Here is a 24,935-nt window from a genome sequence, read left to right as displayed (position 1 = left end):
AAAGCTCTCATAATATCACAATGGTTCTGAAAAAATATGAAGAGTTCACAAAGTACATACAAAATACAATTTCATAAGTGTGAAGTTATCCAACTGTGTAATTACATAAACATCTGTCACTGATGTAGTAAAAAAATGTTTCTTTCTCTGTTAAATAATCAGATAGCTGTGTAATTTATGTGTTAGAGAAATATGGTACCGATGTGTAAAGTTGTATAAGCAAATACCATATTAGCTAGGGCTCCTTGTGCTCGCCAAACACATGGTACACAAAGTAAGCATGTACCCCCCTTAGGATTAATGTAATTATACCCTCAGGTGTTACAGATTACAGCAATGGAATGAAATGTATCACGGAAAACTTTCTTTGTAATTCAAAAATCTTTAAAAATAAATGTTTTAAGCACAAAATTAATCACTCAAATGCGTGTCCTGTAGCGCTAAATGTGCGTCTTGCTGTAAGATAATTCTGTGGAAGTGTCGTAATTATCGTCCTCTGTAAGCTAAGTTCTGCAGAAGTCAATGTACTTACCTCATCATAAACGAAAGTGAAATTCTTTGCATATAGATATCGTAGTTATTACGTACCTTATCGTGATCAAGAAAGTACTATAATGTAACGTATTGTTGTGCTACAAAAATGGCTGTCTCATTGTAGCTATACCACAAAAGTTACTACTAAAACATGTTTTTCTTTCTAAAAGAATTCAGAAAACTGTGCAGATATAAAACAGATACGCCGCAAAAGCTACATTGTAAATTGTCACTCATTAGTAGCGTCGTGATAACATCGTGTAACTGTCACATAAACTAACCACTGTGTCCTCTGGTATCTCACAGAAAGTACTTTAAACCCAGAATGTATTTTCAAATAAACCAAAATGTTGCATTAAAATCTCATTAACAGTACTGGTAAATGTTCTAGGTATGTGAGCCTTATAGTCGTTACGTAATCGTGCAACAAACAAGCAAGAATGCACACACACAATAACACTGTGTCGTCTGTTCACTATAACAATGCATTCGCAATTTCTGTTGAAATAAGTTCTCTTGGTTCTTGACTGAATATTTAACTTCAAACAGTGTTGCATGTTAACAGTTTCTTAAGTCTGACAAAGCATACTAGAAATGTGAAGTGAAAAGTTTTAAGGCAAAGACAAAGTTAAAAAGCAGATTATTTTTCAATAAACGGTTTTACATGTGAAATATGGTGTAACCCTTTGCTCTTCCTAGTACGCAGACTTCCAACTTTAACGCAATTGTCAAGTGGTATACGTCGGTAAAGAATACTGGAATTTTTCTCAAGGTTAGCGTCTATGTTATTTTTCTCGGAGCCAGCGGGCGCACGCGGCTGCCTGCTGTGCGAGTCATTGTCTGTCTCTTTGTTGGCGCGCGCCGTTATTGGGATTAGGAGACCGAACTTCTACAAATTCACTCTGATGAGAAGGCCCTGCCCTGTTTGAATCCCGCCAGTTCTGATGGAATTCAGGTCTGTCGTTTTGTCGGTAGTTTACATAGTTTCTTGTTTGTCCGTCATGTGGTGGAGAATTTCTCCCTGAATCGTAACTGCGCGCTGAACTGTTGCGTCTGAAGTTATTCTGCCTCCCTTGATAATAATTGTTTTGGTTTCCATATCGTCTGTGTCTCTGGCTGTCTCTGTGATAGTCATTACTATGGAAATGCGATCTTTCTCTGTAACTATTATTACTCTGCCAGTGGTTGTCATATGGGTGGTGTCTGTTTTGCTCACGATTTGCGTTGTAAGAATAGCCTTGTCGTGTCCAGTTATTGTTTCTGTCGTCACGGAATTGTGACGTATGTGACCTGTAATTGTTGTGTTCCTGTTTTCGCATCCCGCGATTGTCTGTGTCAATTTCTAATTCTTGTAGGAGTCCCTGAAAAGCTTCAATGTCGTCTTTGCAACGCCCTGCTAAAATAATATGCCGTAAATGTTCAGGTAATTTGATTAAGCAAATTCGGATGAGTTCTGAGGGGCTGTATGGGTTTGAAAGATACTGATTCTTATGCAACATGTCTTCAAAATATTTCATAATACTGGAAAATTCAGATTGTTCGAAACGTTTCATCATTATGATGCTATGTTTTACTCGGTCTTGTGTGGCTTGAGACCAATATGCTGAGAGGAAGGCATGATAAAAATCTCCTTCACTGTGACAATCGTGAATGACCGATCGCATTCTTACAGCTGGTTCATTCTCCAAGTAGCCACACATAAATTCTAACCTGTGCTCCAATGACCAGTTGGGGGGAAAACAATGAGAGAATTGATGGAGCCACGCTTGTGGATGAATGTCGTTGGCAGAATTCTTAAATGTTTTGAATTTACGTGTAGTAATGAACAGCTTATAGTCAAAGTCATCATGTCGGCGAGTCGCGTATCGGTCATTGTTACGTCGTTTCGGCGGTTCCACTTCAAAATTCGGTGCACCTTGCCAATTTCTTTCATAATTTCCGAAATGCGCTGTGTTATTCTTTTGTGGCTGTTCCGTATTTCTATGTCCCTCTTCCTGTATTGGGGCGCGAGTGGCCTCTGAAACACGTAATTCTTGTATTACCTGTGTCAGCTGATCTTGTACTTCTCGGATTTCTCTTTGGTGTTGCGTATTAATTTGATTCTGATTTTGTTTGAATTTTCTAATTTGTTCATACTCTTCTGTGTCAGTGAAGGCTACAGGTCTTGTGTCATTCAGATCATCATCTACCTTTGTAGATACGTTAGTGACCTGATCCGAAAGTTCGGCTACTTTCTCCGATAGTGAACACATTTCCTCAGTGTGTTTTTCTGAACCAAGTTTCAAAGTGTCCATTTGTGTTGAAATCGAATCTACTGTGTCCTTTAAGTTTTCTTGAGTTTTTGCAAGTTGCGTAACCGAATCGGTAGATGCAACTGAGTCAATTTTAGCCGACAAGGTCTCATGATTTTCATGAACAATGGTTTGCAGTTCTTTTATGGCTGCTTCGTGATTCTGTAATGCATTTTCATGACGCGAAAAAATAGGTTGGAAATGCTCACAAATTTGTGTTTTTACGTCATTACAGACTTTTTGACATTTCGATTTAATGTGATGTAACTCATTAGTTAAATCCTCACGTGTTTGTTCAAGAGTTTACTCCAATGAGTCTAACTTTTGAAGCTTTTGCTGTGTTTGTCTCTGATGTTGTTCCATTGTGTCTAACTGTTGCTGTGTTTGTCTCTGGTGTTATTCCATTGTGTCTAACTTTTTAAGATTTTGTTCCACTGTGTCTAACTTTTGAAGATTTTGTCCCATTTGTTGCATTAATTGCAATAATAATGTATTAGTGTCTGGAATCTGTTTCTCTATGCTTTTTTGCAGTGAATTTGCACCGGCAACATTCACATTTTGACAAGTGGAAAATGTGTCTTGACTCATTTGAGAAAACGGTGAGAACCCAAAACCGGAGTCTACAGTATTTGCAATATTGTGTTCTGTCATTCCCGATTCCTGAGGCGAGCTGTTGCCGACCGATCGATCGATAATGCTTCCCTCTTCACTAATTGTTTCACTGTCCACGCCATTATTTGCCGCCCGCTCCATTTCCCTATGCACAATTACCAAATTACTACTTTGAACATTAGTTAATTCATTACTCTGCGGCGCTAACACACTGCTTTCGTCTTCACTGTCATTTCTCAGTTTACTTTGGAGCCTAGTGTTACGTTTTTCACACGCCATTATTGTCACAGTATTTCACACGACAACACAGAAAAACACAATTTGAAGAGCAAAAATAGGGGAACACATTAACATAGCACTGAAAATAATATCTAGTTAATTGCAGCTGCGAAATACTTGGTGCAAATCTACATGCGTGCCACACCTGTTTTATTGTACAACAATGAAGACTGCAACTACAAAGGAGATTCTCTCTACAATTACGCGCTAGCAATAAACAAAATCTACACTAATTACACAAACTACAAGAAAAAATCAGAAGATTCCAGTGAGGTATCATAGGCTAAGGGTCGACATATGAAACGTCCCCTTTTAATACACTCCTGGAAATGGAAAAAAGAACACATTGACACCGGTGTGTCAGACCCACCATACTTGCTCCCGACACTGCGAGAGGGCTGTACAAGCAATGATCACACGCACGGCACAGCGGACACACCAGGAACCGCGGTGTTGGCCGTCGAATGGCGCTAGGTGCGCAGCATTTGTGCACCGCCGCCGTCAGTGTCAGCCAGTTTGCCGTGGCATACGGAGCTCCATCGCAGTCTTTAACACTGGTAGCATGCCGCGACAGCGTGGACGTGAACCGTATGTGCAGCTGACGGACTTTGAGCGAGGGCGTATAGTGGGCATGCGGGAGGCCGGGTGGACGTACCGCCGAATTGCTCAACACATGGGGCGTGAGGTCTCCACAGTACATCGATGTTGTCGCCAGTGGTCGGCGGAAGGTGCACGTGCCCGTCGACCTGGGACCGGACCGCAGCGACGCACGGATGCACGCCAAGACCGTAGGATCCTACGCAGTGCCGTAGGGGACCGCACCGCCACTTTCCAGCAAATTAGGGACACTGTTGCTCCTGGGGTATCGGCGAGGACCATTCGCAACCGTCTCCATGAAGCTGGGCTACGGTCCCGCACACCGTTAGGCCGTCTTCCGCTCACGCCCCAACATCGTGCAGCCCGCCTCCAGTGGTGTCGCGACAGGCGTGAATGGAGGGACGAATGGAGACGTGTCGTCTTCAGCGATGAGAGTCGCTTCTGCCTTGGTGCCAATGATGGTCGTATGCGTGTTTGGCGCCGTGCAGGTGAGCGCCACAATCAGGACTGCATACGACCGAGGCACACAGGGCCAACACCCGGCATCATGGTGTGGGGAGCGATCTCCTACACTGGCCGTACACCACTGGTGATCGTCGAGGGGACACTGAATAGTGCACGGTCCATCCAAACCGTCATCGAACCCATCGTTCTACCATTCCTAGACCGGCAAGGGAACTTGCTGTTCCAACAGGACAATGCACGTCCGCATGTATCGCGTGCCACCCAACGTGCTCTAGAAGGTGTAAGTCAACTACCCTGGCCAGCAAGATCTCCGGATCTGTCCCCCATTGAGCATGTTTGGGACTGGATGAAGCGTCGTCTCACGCGGTCTGCACGTCCAGCACGAACGCTGGTCCAACTGAGGCTCCAGGTGGAAATGGCATGGCAAGCCGTTCCACAGGACTACATCCAGCATCTCTACGATCGTCTCCATGGGAAAATAGCAGCCTGCATTGCTGCGAAAGGTGGATATACACTGTACTAGTGCCGACATTGTGCATGCTCTGTTGCCTGTGTCTATGTGCCTGTGGTTCTGTCAGTGTGATCATGTGATGTATCTGACCCCAGGAATGTGTCAATAAAGTTTCCCCTTCCTGGGACAATGAATTCACGGTGTTCTTATTTCAATTTCCAGGAGTGTAATAGTACACTACTGTGCTTAAACTGACGCACAATATTTTTTAGCGCAACGCAATCTGACTTTCAATAATCTCTACAAGAGAATGGCCCTGACTAACATTAACCTGTACTTTTCACAAATCACTTACCTCACAAAAATCTTGGTTACTCCCACTACTGCAATACAGCAAGCGCCACTACTGCCATACAGCAAGCGCCACTACTGCCAGCTAAATAAAAGATTCAAACTATGGAAGGCACTAACTACTGATAGGGATAGTTAGCAAATGAAAGATATTAATAGAGAACAAACAATGTATTTACCTTGATATATATATATAGAGCAGTTCAGGACAAATTTCAAAACTCCGCCATCTCTCTCCCCACATCCACCACTGCTGGCGGCTCACCTCCAACTGCGCAACGCTACGCGCTGTTCACAGCCAGCTGCCTAACACTACAATGGCGAGTATTACAACAATGCAAAACAGCCACAGACTGCACACAGCACATCCAGTGATTTTCATACAGAGGTGGCGTTACCAATAAAAAAACCTAAACAGCCTACTTACACTGTTTCACTTAAAGGAAGCATTTCCTAATGAAATTAGTTGTTGTTTAGCCTTGATTTTATAGAGTTAATTTACTGATCAATCTTAATTGTTAAGGTTAAGAAAGGTTTTTCTGCTTTCTGTTGTCGGGTGTGGTCTGTGTTTCAGTGAGCTGAGGCAGCGGGCAACCGAAGCATGGGGGTTCCCTTTAGATTACAAGTTTGGCTTACGGGCGGTGGACTTCTCCTGAGCTCGGGTGTTCCTCTTCGGTGGCGTTTGCTCGCTTCACATTTTGGTGGTCTACTGGACGTGGGGGTGCAAACGGAGCCACGTCTTGGTTCGAAGTTAAGTATTACTTCTCTCAGTCGGTTCCACCGTTCGTGGTTAAACTTCGGCCTTACAAGCTTGGACCTTGCTTCTGTTATTACACATTTATCACTGTACAGGGTTGTAACTTTCTATGCTCTAAAAGTCCATCTCAGTGAAGTTTAATAACTACGTTTTAAGCTTTCGTATTAAAGTTGAGGCTGGGTGCCAAATGTTTTTTTTACACGTGACGTTAATTGAAAATGTCTTAAATAATGTGTCTTAAATAGAGTTGTTTGTTAAAGTTATTTAATAACTTGTTCATGATTTATCTAATGAATGTCTCTTAAATAATCTTGCCCGAGTGGCGCTTGCCAGATGTTAAGTGACATTGTTTTGATTGATTAATAAACACATTGGAATTGAAATGTTCACTTTATTGGGTCAGCTCTTCCATCCCCTTTAGATTTAAAGGTTAAACAAAACAGCTATTAAATAACAACGTGCCACAGTCTGGGCCACAAGAATAGCTTTTATTAAGTGATTCAAGATGTTTCACTGCTTCAAGGATAGTTCCTAAGTTACTCATGTTGGCAGCTGTTCTTGAATCGAATTCTGGAATATTTACTGCTTCTTTGGTGAAAATTTCGGAAGGATGTGTTTAGTAAGCTGCTTTAGCAGCATTGTCATCGGCATATTTCCATTGCCATCGCGCAGAGAAGGCACAGATTGTGTCCTACCGCTAGCATACTTTACATGCGACCAGAATCCCTTCGGGTTTTCTGCCAGGCTTAGAGACAAAGTTTCGTTGTAGAAACTATTATAAGCATCTCGCACTGAAGTCCGCGCTAAATTTCGAGCAGCAACAAGTGTTGTGACCAGTTCTGTATACCATGGCGGATAAGTATGTCGTTTGTTAATTTATTTGGTATAAATCTCTCAATTGCTGTCGATACTATTTCTTTGAATTCAAGGTAAATCTGGTATACACCTCCACTGTTAATTTGTATGGAGTGGAGAGGGCCTCTTAGGAGAGCGTCAAGCGAATTTTTATTGCTTTTTTAATAGATATGTTTTTCGTTTATTTTTTGTGGATTTGAGAGTTACGGTATTCAGTCTCGCTACGACAACCCTGTGATCACTAATCTCTATATTCGTTTTGATGCTCGTTGTTAGCTCAGGATTATTTGCTGGTAAGAGTTCAAGCGTGTTTTCACAACCGCTTATTATTCGAGTGGGCACATGAACTAATTGCTCGAAATAATTTTCAGAGAAGGCATTTAGCAGAATTTCGGATGATGTTTTATGCGTACCTCCGGATTTAAATAAGTATTTTTGCTAGCATATCGCGGGTAAATTGAAATCACCACCAGCTGTAATTGTATGAGTCGGGTACATATTTGAAATTAGACTCAAGTTTTCTTTGAACCTTTCAGCAATTGTATCTTTCTCCTTTTCTCTTTAATTACTCCTTCTACTCGTAGATAATATAGGAATTGTTGAATAGAAATGATTAGTCATTTTTAGAGAATATGATCTATGGAACAAAAAGAGTAAGTAACTATAAACTACCAAGACCACAATTTACTCAGTATATCACTCCTCTACAGTTTATCGTGTTTCGTTGATTCACGAGAAAGCTTTCGTAATTAACTTCATTTTAAGTAGATGAGAACAAAGCTTTGAGCGCTGATAGTTCATCCTGGAAACGTAATTAGCCAAAGTAGGCTCGGTTCTTTTGCGCAGGTGCTCCCAGTGCAGGGAGAGTCGGTATTTGCGCCGCCTGGGGGTCGAACCCAGTCCGGTGTCCGTTAATTGCTCACCGTGGGGCGCCTAAAACTGTCGCGGACGAGCGGCGCGTAATGCATTCGGCACAGGTCCGCATCTGGCCCACGTTAATTCGACTTGCAGATTACCGCCGCTGCACCGCGGGCCTGCATTCCCACTAATGGAGCTGCCATTACACGATTACAATTTTTTGACCGGCTCCGTCGAATATGGGCTCCGCAGTGCGCCACAGCCAGCACGGGGACGGCGACTGGTTCCATTCGCTAATGTCGCGGCACGCACGCTCTCGTCGTTAATTCACGCGCGGTATTTTAATAACGTGGCGCTGCAAAAGAAGCACTTCCCTCTCAATTGACAGAACGTGCACTCTACATCATTTTCTGTCCGGCAAGATTTATCTTTACGCGGACACTGCTCTGCGACGCAAGTTCGCTTACTGACACTCACAATTTTTTTAAAACGCTTAACTCTTTCTTGGGTAATGGAAAACACTATGTCGACTAAGCTAATATACAGTTTTGAGCGTTGGGACGTCTATAGCCGATAAATGTCTAATGCTACCAGATAAGGAGAAGCTTTCGGAATATTGTGTCATCAGAACAGCTGGTTCGTCCTGTTCTTTGTAACTGATCCGACAGTCGTATCTATCACTGTAATTATTTTCCTTTCCCCTTCTATTACTTGTATTTTAATTGCAAGTCTTAGAACATCCGTCCCTTTTACGCCACCATAAAGCCCATTTCTTACACGATCGACTTTCTTGTCTGAATCATCTTGTGGTGCAGTTCTTCTTGTTGTGTCCGTGCTTCCTATGAAAATGGGCTGAGAAGTTCCGCCTTATGCAAGACACCTTTTTTGCTTTGTTTCATCCACACATGTTTCAGCACTTTGTACTGTCGTCAATTGGTTCAATTTTTATTTTTAACTGTAAAATTGTTGTAGCATATTAACATTTGTTGTTTACAACATTATGTAAAGGTTCTATTTATGGCTTAATTGGCGAAAAGTGGATGTAAGCATTAGTTAACATATAAGGATGAAACTTCTCGATCGCAGAATGCAGATTCTCAGTCCCTGAAATGCACCACTTTTGCTTATTGACGAACCTATCAAAATGAAGTGGGTTTCGTTGCTAAACTAAACTATACTAATTCTCATAGCGCCCCGCGGCCAACCGTGCAGTTTAAACTTCCTAACGCAAACCGTTCAGAAGTTATGACGATTTTATATCACATAGTTCAATAGTTTTCACCCTGCATATTTATTACAAAAAGAACTCTAGAGAAACGACGAAAATTGACTTCGAAAAAGCCTTTGACGGTGTGAACAGAAAGAAAATATGGGACATCATGATTAAACCTGGATATCGTAGACTTCTTATTGAAGCCGTAAAAAGCTTATACACGGATACAAAAATAACAATAAAAGTTGGTAACAATAAAGCTGAAAAAATCACTAACAATTAGGGACTATAACGCGGCTGAAGCCTGTCACAAGCCTTATTTCATATATGTACGAATGAAGTGATTAAATCTAGAGACATGAAGTAAATGCATGTACACAGATTAACAGAAATAAAGATGTTAATATCCTATGCACGCAGATGTTACCATTTGGGAAGAAAGTGAGCCGGCCGTGGTGGTCGTGCGGTTCTAGGCACTTCAGTCCGGAATCGCGTGACTGCTACGGTCGCAGGTTCGAATCCTGTCTCGGGCATGGATGTGTGTGATGTCCTTAGGTTAGTTAGGTTTAAGTAGTTCTAGGGGACTGATGACCTCAGATGTTGAGTCCCATAGTACTCAGAGCCATTTGAACCATTTGAAGAAAGTGAAGATGAGCTACAACTAGCAGTCTATAAATTACATCAGTTAGGGAAAAGAGAATATAACCTTAGAAAATCAACAAAGAAAATCAATTATAGCTCATCGTGGGAAATACCTCACACACTACAAAAGAACTAGTAGCTAGTACACTACTTGAACAGGTCTCGAACTTTAATATTTTTACGATGTGATGTAAGCAGTCACATGGACAAGAACACAGAAAATAACATTAACATATTTCAGTCAATATGTGGAATGATAAACAAAACATTCCAGAATAAAATACGGAAAGAAATAAAATTAAAATTTTGTGACACCATGAGTACACCTGTACTGCTATATTCAGGTGTGTCAAGGATCCCTAAAAAAAGTGATAAAAGCAAACCACAAACAGCAGAAATGAGATTTCGTAAGAAAGTGATAGGTGTTATCATGGAAGACCATACAAGAAAGGAAGATATTTGAAATGAACTACATATTTATAATATTAATGGAAAGAATGAATAAAATAATACTTTATAGAAGCGCCATGTACAAAGAATGAGTACAGAGAGAATACTAAGTTTGGAAACGCCATACCAGCCAAGAGGAAGAAGGGACGCAGGAGGACACAGGCTGAGATGGCAGTGAAAAGTGAAGACAGAAAAGGCACAGGCGCCTAAGCATTGAAGTTGGGGTTGTTTTGGGGAAGGAGACCAGACAGCGAGGTCATCGGTCTCATCGAGTTAGGGAAGGACGGGGAAGGAATTCGGCCGTGCCCTTTGAAAGGAACCATCCCGGCATTTGCCTGGAGCGATTTAGGGAAATCACGGAAAACCTAAATCAGGATGGCCGGACGCGGGATTGAACCGTCGTCCTCCCGAATGCGAGTCCAGTGTCTAAGCATTGAAGTGCAGAAGGAGAAGAAGAAGAAGAAGAAAAAGACAAAAATGGGAAGTAGGTATCTTGGTTCAAATGGCTCTGAGCACTATGGGACTTAACTGCTGAGGTCATCAGTCCCCTAGAACTTAGAACTACTTAAACCTAACTAACCTAAGGACATCACACACATCCATGCCCGAGGCAGGATTCGAGCCTGCGACCGTAGCGGCCGCGCGGTTCCAGACTGTAGCGCCTAGAACCGCTCGCCCACTCCGACCGGCTAAGTATTTTGTTTAGACACATATGTATAAGAGCAAGACGTACCATATTAAGAGGACATCAATATAAAGCATCTTGTCAAAAATTTCAGTGTTCGAGAGAGCCATGGACAAGTGCTACTGTTCAGTTTTATCGCCTGACAAAAAAAGTGATGTACCCACAATATATAGGTATCTTCGTGAACGTACTCACCATTGGCAGCTACGTAAATGATTAGAGTGGTAATTTCCTGTGACAGGTAGAGCTACCACCAGAGTGCATCAGTGTTGGGAGTTAGTGTTGTGCCTGATAGGACATATAAACAGTGTCAGATGTTTGATTACTGGGGACACACAGATGCCGCGTACTCGTGTGACACAGCGTTATCAGCACCTGTCAGAGTTTGAAAGGGGCCTCATTATGGTTCTCCATTTATCCGGCTTGTCGAATCGTGCAATATGCAAATTTGTGGGGCATGTGACAGTGACACGATTTTCGACTGCATGGGAAACGTGATGGTAGGCATACCCGTCGTCAACGTTCCGATCGATCACGTATGACCACCACAACGGAGGATGGCCGTATGGTTCACCAAGAACCCCTTGACGTCTTCTCTTGAAATCCGAGAACAAGTAATGACTCCCAGCAATATTCTGTGCCATCCCGCACCACTGGTCGGAGGCTAGCAGCAGCTTGACTAGGGAATTACTTTCCCATGCGTAGGCTGCCTTTAACAGGACACAAAAGGCTGTGTCTGGAATGATGCCGTGACTACGAAGCGTGAAGTGATGATAAATAACGCCGCATTGTGCTCGGCGATGAATCGCTAACCTGCTCTACCCCGCGTGACCATCGTCACTGAGTGTGGTGGCGACCTGAGAAGAGGTCCCGTTCTTCCAATGTTTTGGAGAGGCACAGAGGTGTTGTCTGGCGTGATAGTGCGGGAAGCCGTCGGGTATGACATCATGTCACGGTGACAGTAAGAGAGCTGAGACGATACAACTATGCAACACGGATATCATGAGTCCTCAAGCATTTCCTCTCGTGCTAAAGTACAGCAGTGTCATTTTTCAACATGACGATGCTCGTCCGCATATGGCACGTATGTCTGTGAACTGTCTGCGTGATGTTGAGGTATTTTCGTATCCAGCAAGGTACTGTACGGTGCTAGGCCACTTTGATCTTTGAAGAGTGGCGTGTCAGGACATGACTCTAATCTTTATACTGTCAATAGACTACCTTAAAGTCAAACGTTAGTCCAAGATGTTTGAGTGAATGTAATAGCAACTGCGCACAAAGTACGCATCCGACTAACAAAGAAGTACACAAGTTACATGCACCTATTACTTCGCACTCACTCTGTCAGTACTATACTCCTCAATAGTGTTGCAATGCGTTCAAGTGGTGAAGGGTCAACACACTTTAGTATCGGTACTTACGTTACAATAACTAGGATTTGATTAAATATTGTGCACATTGCACATTATCTGAAACCTAAGTATGCTCGGTCAGTGGGCAGTAACGTGGCTTGCTATTGACAAGACCAGTTCAACAACTCTCAGTAAAGTTCCTTAAGTTATAATTCGTAACTTGCGCCGATTATGGCGTTATTATTAATTATTTAAATGACTGAAAACTCTTACTGAGATGGAACAACTTTATAGCCCGAAATAACTATAGTTATCGCTCGTTATTTATTATCGCTGGTTATTTACGTCATTCACCCTAACGATCGGTGTAGTTTACTACGCGAAGATCTTTCGCTCACCACTATAAAACAAAATCGCCTAAAAACGCTTAATAAATATTCACCGTGACCAACGTTTCACTTACTTACGGTAAACCTCAATTTCGTACAGCCTTGTTCAGATAAATTTAATAAACCGTTTATTATTACGATATTTCGAACGTAGCAAACAAAGTTGTAGCAGCGGTAAAGCGATAGCTCTGCTACACTATTAATACTCTTGCGATCTTTAAACGTTATGTCTTGATGACCCGTTTTCTTATTTCTTTCTCTTTGATCCTTGAAAAAACCGTGAAGTGAATAAAAAGCTAACGCTTTGGCTTTTCTTTAAGGAAATCTAATTAAGTCTTTTTCTGTAATTACTAATTTTTAAATAGTAATAAAATCTCAGTATGATATTGACTCCTCAAGTTTATTTCTTTGACCTGAAATAACTGATTTATCTTTGCAAGACTGGCTTTTAACTACTTTGTATCAACGTAGTTCTTTGTTATTTACGACACATGCGTATCTTTCTTGCGGATTCAATCCTTTTCACTATAAAATTAGACTCCGAACTCAGAATTCAGGTTAACTTTTCTTTATTTGCATCTAATTAATATCTCACATAACAAGTTCCATTTGACATCTACACCCCACACAAATCGGTATAGAAAATACAAAACAAAAACACAAACAAAAATCGTATGTTCCACCACCACTTCTGTACTAACTTTAACACAACATTCAAGGCTTTTCCACATGAGGTTTTGGCAATCGGTTTCCCTCTAACAGTCCCTCAGTTAAATTTGCTTCTCGTCACCATAACAAGCAATGGAATTGAATATCGTCGATTATATTGATTAGTTTCGCTAGGGTACGAGGTCTGTTTTCAAAGATTAGTGTCACAAATTTTACGAGCAACAATAACTGTGTCCTTTTTTACATACGTCGTGGAGATCCTGGTTCCTGGGTTTATAAGACACCAGTTGAGACTTAAATTCAATGGCACACAAAATCACGATTATTACGCCTCTAATGCTGTAGTGCATATTCAAAATATACACCAACATAAAACACCCAACGCTCAACTATCTTAGAGTGGGCGCCCAAAACCACGCAATACTGCACCCTCTCAATTACGTAACAGGATGCGTGAATACAACAGCTTCCAACTTTAGCCACAACGACTTCTAGAGTCTTGTCTAATGGCTGACTAACACCTTGAGGCATCAACTTCTCCAGTTTCACCGAAATTAGAGCGTAACTTTGCAACAGCATGCTAGCCCTTTTCTTCCAACACCACGTGAACACTAACAAACTTTATCCACGCTATTGCAGCGTTAGTTGGCCAATCCCTCCAAATATTGATCGTAGCAAAAATCTCTCCAGCCCTACGACCCAAAATAAACTCTAATCAATTAGTTTAACGTACCCTACTTTCTCTCGTGGTGCAATATAAATTGAAACAGATACACTGCTAAACTCGTCTGACAACTCCGTCAAACTAAGTTATGATCGACACCGAGCGAAAACCAAGTCAATAATTCAATAAACCCTCTTGACGATATTTTCACACGACTTATTAGTCGCGATCCCACCTAAATTCCCGATGGTTGTTAGACATGATAATTAATTAGAGCTCTAGTGTAGGCTTTCCTAGCAAGACTCAAATCAGAATTGCACTTCTAAATCCCAAAAAGCATAGGGGAACCAATTTAGACAATCACTTTAATACTCCATTGCTTTCAATAATTAAGCGTAAGTTCTTCGGCTGCCTTCGTCTCGCGGAATAGCGGCGACCTCGATGTGATGATGTCTCTGGCTCGGACAGATGATGTCTCCAGCTGCCGGCGAGAAGAGACCTTTGCCACAACTTGCTCGTTCTGCCAAGCGCGGTTGAACTCTCGCTTTTCTGCAATATTTACACACATAAAGATTTTAGTTATACAGCATACATACATTTATAATCACTAATTACTATTTAATACTTGCCATCCACTATGTTAATTTGTTGAAGTGAATTAAAATCCGTGACGGCACCCAAAAACTTTTGTCCCGCCACAGTCCCCAGACCTCCCCGCCGCAGACCATGTGAGAGACCAGCTCGGTAGTCAAATTCGTCCAACCGTCAGTGTCCATGATATCAATGACCAGTTGCCACAGCTATGAGCTTGCCTCACGAGAACTTTATCACGCCCTCCCTAACTGAATTAGTACGTGCATACAGCCCAGAGAGGATTTAATGTTATAGTGATAATTGTGCTCGTACTGCTAAGTTCTACGTAAACTAGAATTCGTTGTGTAATCACTGAAATAACATCACATACCGCTCATGCGTTTCCTCCTCCTTTTCTTGGTGATTCACTTTTTTTTCAGATAGTGCGATTTAGAAAGCGTTTATGTATAAACGCCACCTAACGCCCAGAGCCTCCTTTACTTTGCTAGTTCGATAACACACGCGAAATGGAAATACAGAGAGTTTCAAAATGAACATACCGGTTTTATGGCGTTGTAGCATTTATTACTGTCAACTTACAATTGTAAATAATACACCAAATGAAAGAGCAACTCTTACAGTTTTGTCTGTATACCTGTGCGCCATGAGAAGTGTGTGAAATGACAAAGAGTGACTGAAAAACGCGTTGAACGAGTGCGAGTCTTTCACGCTTAGTCCCAAGAAATAACCTCACGGAAAGTTTATGGACCTTTCTTTTTCGGTGAATCAACTGTTACTGATGTTTCTTATCTTGATGTGCTACAGCTATGGCCCGTGCCTCAACGGGAAGAAGCTGAACAACACATCTTTATTTGGGAGCAAGACGGTGCGTCGCCTCCCTGGCATAACTCACTATGCGACTAGTTAAACGACGTTGTATCCGACCGGTGGATTGGGCGCAAGGGGCCGGTTGACACAGCATTTTATGTATGACCTCCACGTTCACACACGAACTGACGCGATCATGTGTGTGTGTCTCCGATACCAGCTGATCTGTCCGACTTTAGAAACAGTGTTATTGCAACAGTTACTCGTGACACAATGATCAAGGTTTGGGAACAACTGGCCTATCCACTCGATATGTGATCGGTGTTCACACTGAATAATTGTAAGAAAAACTGTTTATGGTTCTCTTTCATTTAGTGTATTATTTATAATTGTAAGGTGTATGTAATACGTGCTACATAGCCTTAAAACCCGTATATTAATTTAGAAACACCCTGTATTTTAGACCTTGTAGCTAGAAACGGACCAGACCTTATCTATTATGCCAGTTCGGAGACAGGAATTAGTGATCATGATATGATAACAGTGACGATGGTTACTAAAGTTAATGTTCATCAACACGGCTTGGAGTATTTAAGCTGGAAAAAGTGGACAAGCAATTGTTAGCATCCTACTTAGAGAGAGGACATCATTTAATTCCAATATGAGAGACGTAGGGGAAAAATTTAGACCGATTGTAAATCGCTCTCTTCAGAAGTATTTGCCGAGTACTTGCAAGTGGATTAAGGACGGGAAAGACCCACCGTGGTATAATAACAAAACTCGGAATGTACTGAGGAAGCAGAGGTTGTTGCACTTTCCGGTAAAAAGAACGTGAAAATGTCGACAGGCGAAAGTTAGTGAAAATCGTGGGTCTATGAAAAACATCGATATGTAAAATGTACAGTATCTTGCACTGTTGTACCTCGTGAAGGAAAATTCGGTTTCTACATAAAATCACTAAGCGGGCCATTATCCAGTGGTATGTGTCAGGCGACCACGCAACGAGTCGTGGTTTCTAAATAAAAAGGAAAGTACAAAACTGGCGGGGGCATTTTATTCAAAATCAATACTAGAACTGCTGAACTTGCGTGAAGATGCTCCATATCGTCGACAAGAAAACAAATCATTCTTGTCATTCTTAGCGGGTATCATCCGTTGGGGGCTATATTATTGCTAGAACAACTGCAACGGCGAGCGCGAAGTTTCATGGCATGATTGCTTAACTCGGAAAGCAATAGAACAATGGCAAACTTTAGTGTGAACGTGGAACTGAATTTAAATGTTATTGTGAGCTTGAATTGTTCTAGCCGTTGTTAGGAAATGTGTTATTTATGAATTCAATAAACTAAGTAAATTATATCAGATGTTATCCTTTCAAAGCAACCTTTTCGCCTACGTTGAAGAACTGGTGAGATATGTTTTCGTTTAGGCAATACATTCGATTCATACGAAGCGTGATATCTGCAAACCATTCCTTACCTATGTCCACAAAGAAAACTGTTTCAATTAAGATTCAGCAAGAAATATTTAGGGGAAAGAGGTCACAAGAAGTTTAACACACGCCTAAAAAAGTGATAAGAATTTCATAGAACTTGAATGATTTATTCATGAAAAACAGCTTCACGACTTGAGCAAGTCAGTAACGTGTTGGTCCACGTCTGGCACTTACACAAGCAGTTACTCTGCTTGGCATTGATTGATAGCGTTGTTTGATGTCCTCCCGAGTGACATCGTGCCAAATACTGTCCAACTGTCATGTTAGAGCATCAGAATCCCTAGCTGGTTGCAGGACCCTGCCCATAGTGCTTCAAACATCCTCGGATGGGGATAGATTCAGTGAGCTTGCTTGCCAAGATAGGGTTTTGCAAGTACGAAGACAAGCAGTAGAAACTCACGTCGTGAGCGGGCGGGCATTATCTTGCTGAAATGTAAGCCCAAAACGGCTTGTCATGAAGGGCAGCTAAATGGGGCGTAGAATATTGTCGACATAGCGCTGTGCCGAGGGTGACAGCCAATCGGGTCCTGCTAAAAGAAAAGTGGAGTCCAGACCATCACTCCTGTTGTCGGCCCGCATGGCAGGCGTCAGTCGGGTTGGTATCCCTCAGCTGTACGGGGCATCTCCAGACACTTGGGCGTGGAATCTCACTGACTGACGTAGAATTGTCTTCATTGATCAGTCCCACTTCGAATTGAGCCCTGATAACCAGCGAAGGCGTGTCTAAAAAATTAGAAAGCACGCAATAAGTCCATTGACATAAACAGGTACAAAGTTCTACAAGCAAACCAAGCATTATACAAAGTGATACCACGAGTATGATGAGTCAAGGTAAATATATCCATTTGATGTAAGGGATTCTTGTTTGGAAACGATAGAGTCGAAAATTATAAACAAACGTTGCTCTGATACGTTTGACAGTAGACCTCTGCTATTTGCAAGCTCTTTCCTTTCCATATTTTGGGTAATTTGGTATGAACCTAACAAGAAAAAATGTCCAGTTTACGTAGACTCCAATCACCCTGTAGATGGCGTCAGAGTTGAATAAACTTTTTTAGAAGTTTACTCCCTGCTTCTCCACTTCGAGGGATATTAATATGGAATTTTTATTGGTACCCAGCAAGGTTTTCTCAATCATCGTACCTTCTTTTCCTGTTGCACATTTTTAATTTTCAGTTTCAACTTGACATTGTAGGAGACTGAGTAGATTATCATTACGAATATTTTCTAGCTTTATTTCATAACTCGTTCGATACCTCGTATTTAATCGTATAAAGATGTAATTTCATATCGTCGATAAGTGCCATTCACATTCATATTAATAATATAGAAAGATTTACTTCGCATACACTGTTGAAATATGCTTACCTTTTAGGTACCAAAGTAATCTACCGTAAAACTACTTGTCTTTCGAGATTCGTTAAGTTTTGCATGCATCTTGTCAAATTTAGCTACTGGGCGCGACACGTTTTCAAACGCATCGAATCCATTATATGCAAACTGACAAGTATTGAATCCTGCCCCTCTTGGTAAAAATTCTGCGAACGCCCATGTGTGTAGAGATCGATATGTCAGTAGTACCTTTAGTGGTCACTAGTGTGATGGAGACAGCTGTTTTCAAGTTCTTGATGGTACTGAGCTCGCTGTTAAGTGGAAAGTGTAAGACAACATTGTAGTCTTTCGCCCCCAACAGTTCAATCTATACATCGGAGAAGCAATGACGGAAATAAGAGAAATGTTCAAGAGTGGAATTAAAGCTCAAGATGAAAGGACATCAATGATAATATTCGCCGCTGACATTGCTGCCCTCAGCGTCAGATAAGAAAAATTACATGATCTGCTGAACTGAATGAACAGTCTACTGAGTACGTAATGTGGACTGGGATTAAATCGAACAAAGACGAAAGTAATGAGAAGTAGCAGAAATGAGAACAGCGAGAAATTGAACATCAGAATTGGTGACCACGAAGTAGGTGGATTTAAGGAATTCTGCTACGAAGGCAACAAAATAACACAGGACTGACGGAACAAGGACATAAAAAGTCACTAGCATTGGAAAAATGGCTTTCCTCGCCAAAGAAGTCTACTAGTATTCAACATAGAATTTAATTTGAGGACGAAATTTCGTAGAATGTACATTTGGAGCACAGCATTTTACGGTAGTGAAATATGGATTGTGAGAAAACTAAAGCAGAAGAGAATCGAAGTGTTCGAGACGTGGTGCTACAGAAGAATGTTGAAAATTGGGTGGAATTATAAGCAAGGAATGAGGAGGTTCTCCGGAGAAACTGCGAGGAAAGTAATAATGGAAAACACTGACAAGAAGAAGATAGAGCATGGTAGGTCATCTGTTAAAATATCATAGTATAATTTCCATGGCAGTGTAACAAAACAAGTGGTTGTCTGTTGAATACAGTGCTAAGGGAATGCAACAGAAAACAAAATGCTGTGACGAATTTTTGACTACTAAGAATATGTTGACATTGTCGTTGTTGTTGTGATTTTCAGCCCGAAGACTGGTTTAATGCAGCTCCCCATGCTATTCTATCCTGTGCAAGCCTCTTCTTCTCCAAATAACTACTGCAATTTACATCCTTCTGAATCTGCTTACTGTATTCATCTCTTGGTCCTCCTATACTATTTCTGTCTTACACACTTCCCTTTAATACTAAATTTTTGATCCCCTGATGTCTCACAATGTGTCCTATCCCTTCTTCTAATCAGGTTTTGCCACAAATTTCTTTTCTCGTCAATCCTATTCAGTACCTCCTCACTAGTTATGTGATCTACCCATATAATCTTCAGCGTTCACGTATTAACTCTATGCAATACATTATACAAATTTGATTAATTTTTAATTTTTTTACAGTTCACTATTGATATCTTGTTTCTACTTTGTCATCTCTCCATCGTTCGTTGAGAAGCCCGTTTATCAGCGCCAAAAGTCAAAACTGGGAAAACGACTTTTGCAGACGTATAGGTAGATTTTGTTACCCAAAACCACTCCATTCCCGGCGATCTAGTTATTGTATTCAGATGAACTAAATGTAAAAATCAGCAACTAGACTTCAGAGTTAATTTGTACAAATTTCTATCCGACATGTTGGTTGTACATTGTGTCTTACGGTAATTTAATTTTAAGGCTACTTTAAAAGTTGCTCTTCTTAAATTACGTGTTCGGTACTGAAGTTCATCTGCACGCAGGCCGCTGTGGTCGAGCGGTACTAGGCGCTTCAGTCAGGAACCACGTGGCTGCTACTGTCGCAGGTTCGAATCCTTCCTCGGGCATGGATGTGTGTGATGTCCTTAGGTTAGTTAGGTTTAAGTAGTTCTAAGTCTAGGGGACTGATGACCTCAGATACGAGGGCAGTTCAATAAGTAATGCAACACATTTTTTTTTCTGAAACAGGGGTTGTTTTATTCAGCATTGAAATACACCAGGTTATTCCCCAATCTTTTAGCTACACAACACTATTTTTCAACGTAATCTCCATTCAATGCTACGGCCTTACGCCACCTTGAAATGAGGGCCTGTATGCCTGCACGGTACCATTCCACTGGTCGATGTCGGAGCCAACGTCGTACTGCATCAATAACTTCTTCATCATCCGCGTAGTGCCTCCCACGGATTGCGTCCTTCATTGGGCCAAACATATGGAAATCCGACGGTGCGAGATCGGGGCTGTAGGGTGCATGAGGAAGAACAGTCCACTGAAGTTTTGTGAGCTCCTCTCGGGTGCGAAGACTTGTGTGAGGTCTTGCGTTGTCATGAAGAAGGAGAAGTTCGTTCAGATTTTTGTGCCTACGAACACGCTGAAGTCGTTTCTTCAATTTCTGAAGAGTAGCACAATACACTTCAGAGTTGATCGTTTGACCATGGGGAAGGACATCGAACAGAATAACCCCTTCAGCGTCCCAGAAGACTGTAACCATGACTTTACCGGCTGAGGGTATGGCTTTAAACTTTTTCTTGGTAGGGGAGTGGGTGTGGCGCCACTCCATTGATTGCCGTTTTGTTTCAGGTTCGAAGTGATGAACCCATGTTTCATCGCCTGTAACAATCTTTGACAAGAAATTGTCACCCTCAGCCACATGACGAGCAAGCAATTCCGCACAGATGGTTCTCAAACAAATGGTTCAAATGGCTCTGAGCATTATCGGACTCAACTGCTGAGGTCATTAGTCCCCTAGAACTTAGAACTAGTTAAACCTAACTAACCTAAGGACATCACAAACATCCATGCCCGAGGCAGAATTTCGAACCTGCGACCATAGCGGTCTTGCGGTTCCAGACTGCAGCGCCTTTAACCGCACGGCCACTTCGGCCGGCTAGATGGTTCTCCTTTGCTCTTTATGGCGTTCGGTTAGACAACGAGGGACCCAGCGGGAACAAACCTTTGAATATCCCAACTGGTGAACAATTGTGACAGCACTACCAACAGAGATGTCAAGTTGAGCACTGAGTTGTTTGATGGTGATCCGTCGATCATCTCGAACGAGTGTGTTCGCACGCTCCGCCATTGCAGGAGTCACAGCTGTGCACGGCCGGCCCGCATGCGGGAGATCAGTCTTGCTTGACCTTGCGGCGATGATGATACACGCTTTGCCCAACGACTCACCGTGCTTTTGTCCACTGCCAGATCACCGTAGACATTTTGCAAGCGCCTATGAATATCTGAGATGCCCTGGTTTTCCGCCAAAAGAAACTCGATCACTGCCCGTTGTTTGCAACGCACATCCGTTACAGACGCCATTTTAACAGCTCCGTACAGCGTTGCCACCTGTCGGAAGTCAATGAAACTATACGAGACGAAGCGGGAATGTTTGAAAATATTCCACAAGAAATTTCCGGTTTTTTCAACCAAAATTGGCCGAGAAAAAAAATGTGTTGCATTACTTATTGAACTGCCCTCGTATTAAGTCCCATAGTGCTTAGAGCCATCTGAACCATTTGAATTTCATCTGCACTAGAGAGAAACGATATACCGTCATCAACAAAACTAATGTCGTTGCAGCATGTTATGTTAGCGCTTATGCCTTATTGGTTTTCCTATTAAGTTGATCTGAAATGTCGTCTCGGACTACTCAGAGTAGTCTCCTTACCTGACTCGTCTTACAACCAAGATTTTCTCACTCTCCTGATGAAGTGCAATTGAAGCTATGGTATTGACATTAGTGATGAGACAACTGACTGGTGTTAACAAACGATAGGTCAACTGATTTTTTTCTGGTCAGCCGAATGAAACAAACGGATAAAAAACCAGTCTCCGTGGCCACGTCAGATATATGAATGTTTTACACTCAGTCTACGGGGTCTGAGGGGTTTCATGCAATGTGAGACGACCGACTGAAACAAGTCTCTGACGCTTACGCCAAGTATATGAATGTTGTCATTCAGTCATCGGGTTTGAGTGATTTCATTAAACACTGTGTCAGCCTTTTGTGTTGTACGTGAACCATGACTAGGAGAGGTGAATAAAAGTATATTTCTAAAATGATGTATTTTCAAAATTTACGTATTTATTTATCTGGAATATGATTTTTTCGTACGTCTGTCGTTAATTAAGGAGTTTTGATTAGTTATGAAAGGTTAATAAACTGGTACTTCATTATAAATTTATGTTTAAATAAATGAACAATTACTTTTTTATTTAAATTTACTGATACTCTGTCTCTCTCTTCACGATGGTTTGCACCAGTCACCGACAGTTCTCTTTCGGTGAATATTGATGTGACATGGCCGGCCGTGGTGGCCGAGCGGTTATAGGCGCTACAGTCTGGAACCGCGCGATCACCACGGTCGCAGGTTCGAATCCTACTTCGGGCATGGATGTGTGTGATGTCCTTAGGTTAGTTAGGTTTAAGTAGTTCTAGGGGACTGATGACCTCAGCTGTTAAGTCCCATAGTTCTCAGTGCCATTTGAACTATTTGATGTGACATGAACCGAAAGCATATGATACACTTTTAAAAATTGTTTTGTGACTGAATCACGTGTTTTTGTAAGTATGTTCTGTACTTGTTGCAAGTATTTTTCTCGAAAGTATTATTCATCATTCGTTAATTTTCTTTAATTAATATGGTTTCAGAATACGAATCATACCTGCAGATGCTGCATATTGCGTTAAATTTATCTCGAGGATCACTTTTTATCCACTCACACGATTTCTTGCGTTATGAAACCTTCTCATGTTATAAGCAGAGTGGAGTCGTCGTCTTGTGGCAACGTTTCAATTGATTCCGAATACATCATCTTCAGGCGAAGTATCAGGTTGCTGCCGCTGCTGCTGCTGCTGTTCGCATATTTTAATTTTCTCGCGTAAGCGAGAATGTATGTGGCGAAGGGTGTTGTCATTTAACATTTCCTTCTAATGTATGTGATTATTATGTTCGCATGCAAAGCATGCACCTAAACTTTTGTGTTGGGACTAACTTTATATGCAAATTGTATTTTAACGACTTTTTTGTTTACTCAGGGATCAATTTTGGTCTTCTATATTTATTGTGTTGGTTAAAGTAGTTCACTAGACTATTTATAAGTTGGTTTTCTGAGTTTCTCGTGGTCTATAAAAGGCGGCCGCAAGTTCTCGGAATCTTTCGTGGAGCATTTTCATTCCCACGGTATCATGTACGTCGACCGTGGGAAATCGAATGGGGACGCGTAACGCCTGTGACAGTGCTGTTCTGAAATTATTGCAGCCTTGTGATGTACGTCTGGCTGCATATCCCCCGACTGGACAAACATATTGTAATAGTGGTCGGACAAGCGTGCAATAGAGCCTTACTCCTGTTGCTGCAAGGTTACTATTGGCGTTTAGCAGCGGGCATGTTTCTTTTAACCTAGCGCTGGCTTTTTGCTGAGTTCACGTGTGTGAGCTCTCCATGTGAGCCGTTGGTCTAACGTTACACAAAGGTATTTGGCAGAGTATCAGGCCTGGGCCTTGTCACTGTTAATTGTAATGCGCCATTTCCTGGCGCAAGTTTTTGTCTTGTTCAGTAGATATTGCAGCCTGTGTGTTACTATGCATACTAAGCTGTTGGTGTCTGTGGGGCAGTCGGTGTGTCGGCTGCTTACAAGTTGTTTAACACAGGGTCTAACACCAATCCCTGTGGGACACCAGCTCGTATGCTGCGTGGGGTCGGTTTGGCAGTTTCTACTTTGACGCAGAAGGCACGGTTGGCCAGGTAACTGCTCAGAAATTTAACGACTTGGACGGGAAGCCTAATGTGTTCAAAAAAATGATTCAAATGGCTCTGAGCACTATGGGACTCAACATCTGTCGTCATAAGTCCCCTAGAACTTAGAACTACTTAAACCTAACTAACCTAAGGACATCACACACATCCATGCCCGAGGCAGGATTCGAACCTGCGACCGTAGCAGTCGCGCGGTTCCTGACTGAGCGCCTAGAACCGCTAGACCACCGCGGCCGGCAGCCTAATGTGTACAGCTTGTACAGTAGTCCAGTGTGTCACACACTGTCGAAAGCCTTGGCTACGTCACGTAGCACTAGGCCGCAGTAGCGTTTCCGGGTGTAGGCTTTTGTGGCAGCTTCGACCACTCTCATGAGTTCTTGTGGTCCTGAGCGTTTGTTCCGAACTGGAATTGGGGGAGCATTTCTTCTCTACGTGTGTATGTAACGTTCAGTGTGACCAATAGGAAAAGCTTGTATAGTTTACTCAGGGTTGGAAGTAAACTTATGGTACGGTGGCGCTGGGGAAAGATGGGGTCTTTTCCACGTTTAGCGGTCGCGACCACTTCCTCGTGTTTCCATTGCTTAGGGAGTTCTTGTGTTCGCGTAATCTCGTTGAAAATTTCAGTCGAATTACAATATCATAGGTCATCCTCAGTTTTCCATTTCCTCTTCAACTCTTATTTAATTTGTATATGATCGGAGGCTTTCCCGGCTTATGTGTTGTTTCCAGG

This window comes from Schistocerca nitens, chromosome 7 (assembly GCF_023898315.1).
Source record: "Schistocerca nitens isolate TAMUIC-IGC-003100 chromosome 7, iqSchNite1.1, whole genome shotgun sequence".
Classification (NCBI taxonomy): domain Eukaryota; kingdom Metazoa; phylum Arthropoda; class Insecta; order Orthoptera; family Acrididae; genus Schistocerca; species Schistocerca nitens.
The sequence above is the reverse complement of the archived record's forward strand: the minus strand, read 5'-3'. Positions refer to the sequence as shown.